The sequence below is a fragment of the Coregonus clupeaformis genome, unplaced genomic scaffold (genome assembly GCF_020615455.1).
Source record: "Coregonus clupeaformis isolate EN_2021a unplaced genomic scaffold, ASM2061545v1 scaf2721, whole genome shotgun sequence".
NCBI classification, from domain to species: Eukaryota; Metazoa; Chordata; class Actinopteri; order Salmoniformes; family Salmonidae; genus Coregonus; species Coregonus clupeaformis.
The window spans coordinates 63,210-66,838 of record NW_025536175.1 but is presented as its reverse complement, the minus strand read 5'-3'; the positions used below and the strand labels follow the sequence as shown (position 1 = coordinate 66,838).

Sequence of the window (3,629 nt, the reverse complement as noted above, 5' to 3'; positions counted from 1 at the left end):
TTATAGCCTATATATAGGCCTATGTATAACTGTATTCTGTCATGTAAATTGAAATGTAGGCTAAGCCTTTGTAAATATTCGATATACACTGAGGTTTATTCAGAGTTCCCTTTGGTATATGTGTATGTTTTTATTTCTATAATAGTTTTTATTCCTTTGAAAGATCAGCTTTGGGAGATTGTTAGAGGCAATTGTTTACATGCTTCTCTTGAATGTAGGCCTTTTACCTGGTCAGGTTCCTCAGAACAGCACATTTTTCTTAGGAGTTTTGCTATTTTTATACGGTTAAGGTACTGTTTTTGTAAATCCATGTTATGTACAACGTTATGCACTGAATTTGTACTTGTATTTGAATGTGAAATGAAAAATATATATATTTTTCCAAAAAAAAAAAAAAAAAAAATGTTCTTATCAGTTTAATATCTGATACGTCCCCTATCTGGGGACCATATATTAAATTGATTTTTGGAAGAGGGAGATGGAATAGGGGCTTGCTCCGTCCACTCCACGCATCGACCTGGTATTGCAGTACCTCCAGGAACGGTGCACCCCTGTCATTGTAAAGATAAAGCAGGCAAAGACAACAGAATTGCTTTGTTATATTCCATTAGGATCACGATGTATTTTATATTTTCACGTTTGACCATCTTCATCTCAATGTCAATGATGGCTAGAAAGTGATGGTGAAGTCAGTCACTGTTATATTGACTATGATAGCTGATGTGAATGGTGCGTTAATCATCTAATCAAATCAATGTTTATTCGTCACATGCACAGGATACAGGGTGTAAATGGTACAGTGATGAATATAAAAGACAATGCTTTAAAAAAATCTTGGCATAGATTGGGAGTTGATCAACGTTGGGAATAACCACTTTTGACTGTTACAAAGTAACAAATTGGTAGGATCGTAAGTCACGTGGTCAGCTGCCCTCCAATCGGAAATGACAGAAAGCGTTTATAAATTAAATCCAGATTAACAGCTAAATCGGAATAATAATATATGAAATACGGGTGGGGGAATCAATTTAGAGATAATAATATTGACATAACATTTGATCTTATATCAAATATCTCTGGTAGCGTTGGTGCCACAAGGGAACTGAAGCAATTGTCCACTTGGTGGCGCAAGTGTTCCACCGACCGTCGCGTTTTCCAAGCAGTCCTGTGTGGTCCATCCAACTACATTTGAATGTTGAACCACTTGACTTCAATACATCATCAACGCAAATAATATGAACAATAAAAATAGCCTGTCTTTATTTTCTATGTCTGTAGAGCCTTGTACGATAAGACCAGGGTGAAGAGGCCTTCATAAAGTGCCCTCCTAAATTACTAGAGGCCAAACTTCAAAGATGTCCATGGCACTGGACTGCAGTAAGAGCTAGGCCTACAGTGCGGCCTACGGAGCGGTCCTGGTGTATGGTCCTGGCTGCCTAAATGTTTCCTCCACATAATAAACTGTACAAACATGGCACTTTAGAGGGTTACTTTTACAATTAGCCTTACTCAGTCACTACAACAAACTTCCTATCATGGACATGAAATGCCATTAGGCCTAATGAAGATACCGTATATGTAAGTTACTTAGTTGGTGTCTTGTGAATCAACTGGTTTGCGCAATAGGGTTTAATATTTCCCCGGTGTTTTACAAATGTTCCATCCCGAGAATAAATCACTCTTCTCCTGCTGTGTGAGACTGCTGTCTCCTGGCTATCAGCCCTGTCTCTGTGTTTGACCAAAACTGGCTCTCCTTCAGCGCCATGGAGTGCACAGGTATTACGGTTGCTGTCCTTTCAGCACCACAAGCCTTTCACATTTGATGTGACACTGTTGTTGTCTCTATTGGTGATAGTGTGATAGTGGTGCTGGCTACCATAAGCTGTGCAAACAGTGCATTATGTTCAATTCAAATCAAATTGTATTGGTCACATATACATATTTAGCAGATGCTATTGCGGGTGTAGCGAAATGCTTGTGTTTCTAGCGCCAACAGTGCAGTAGTATCTAACAATTCACAACAATACACACAATACACTCAAATCTAAAAGTAAAAGAATGGATTGAAGAAATATATAAATATTAGGATGAGCAGCGTCGGAGTGGCATAAACTAAAATACAGTAGAATAGAATACAGTATATACATATGAGATGAGTAAAGCAAAAATATGTAAACATTATTAAAGTGACTAGTGTTTCATTATTAAAGTGGCCATTGATTCCAAGTCTATATATGTAGGGCAGTAGCCTCTAAGCTGCAGGGTTGCGTAACCGGGTGGAAGCCGGCTAGTGATGGCAGGTGAGTTACTGCCGCTCTGATATCCAAAAGTTATTTCCGGCTGTAATGTAATAACACAAAAAAAATTCTGGCCAAATAATGTAAGAAATTACACACAAAAAACACAAAATACTGCAAAGTTGCTTAGGAGCTAGAAGCAGAGCTGCCATATCTGTCGGCGCCATCTCCAAAATTCTATGTGTCATATTGTGTCCCATGCGGGTTCTGTCTGTGTGCGCGGCAGCCCGAAGCGCGACCTGTTTGATTCATTCATAATGTCATCAAAAAGCATTGCTCCTCCTTCACTAGAACTAGAATGGGCCGACTACAGAATATATAATGTCTGGCGTATTAAGTGATGCTATGTTTTCTGTTCTTTTCATGTTTTTTTTTTTAAATTCAACTTATTGTTAGATTTTTGGTCCCTCTGAAGGCCTAGGTCCTATAGTCACGGTCTGTTTGTGACATCAGTGTGTCATGTTCTGGAAAAGGGTCTTTAACCACTTCCTCAAAATAGTCAGAAAACTCAAGAAATCTGTCATTAATGTTGATGTTTTTGCCGAGGAGATCTTAGTGGTGCAATTTTACATTTAACTAAGATGTTTGTTGCTCAATGAAAAAATCTGCATGAAAACGACTCGTCTCTCATTTAAGGACAAATACATTAATGAAGAATACCTACTGTTGACCAATAACCCCCTTCCCCTTCGGCTACAGACTTCGGCTTGACTCGAGGAAAAAATGTTGTGTGCCAGAACAGCTGAAAAAAACCTTACCAAAAGTCCAAAACGAAAACAAAATGTTGTCATAATATATGCACAAACGCTTCCGAACTGTTTCGGCTGGGAAGCATGCTGACGCCTTAAAGGCTAACAAAAAAGTCTGTCTTACAATCGGTTTCAGTAGTCCTACATTGTCACAAGGTATAGATTATACCCCTATTTAGACCTGAAGTAGCAGACAGTCTAAATCCAGATGATTGACAATGTCGGACTACTAAAACCATTTGTAACAGAATTTTAGCTAGTCTGCCTAGTTAAATAAAGGTTAAATAATAAAAATAATAAAATATGTACATGCTAAAATCTCCACTGTAGAACACACAGGGTGTTCACTCCTTAGACCTACCTTCCTTTCTGCGTCGGACTTCGGCCTCAAGTCTTGGGTGGAAAATCTACTTCTGAAAGTACCATGCTTAGATTCATACACAGCCACAGTTTCGATGCAAACAAGACACACTGGTTTGGCATTGGAGAAATAGGATGGATATATTTATAATATAATAATATAATATGCCATTTAGCAGACGCTTTTATCCAAAGCAACTTACAGTCGTGCATGCATACATTT

General features: G+C 38.4%; 1 non-coding gene across 1 annotated transcript; it reads left to right on the top strand.

The window, feature by feature from the left end:
• The first annotated feature begins 371 nt into the window (after positions 1 to 371).
• On the top strand, positions 372 to 554 carry LOC121563796. Its single transcript, XR_006660398.1, has one exon. It is a non-coding gene; the product is annotated as a U2 spliceosomal RNA (small nuclear RNA).
• The last annotated feature ends 3,075 nt before the right edge of the window (positions 555 to 3,629 follow it).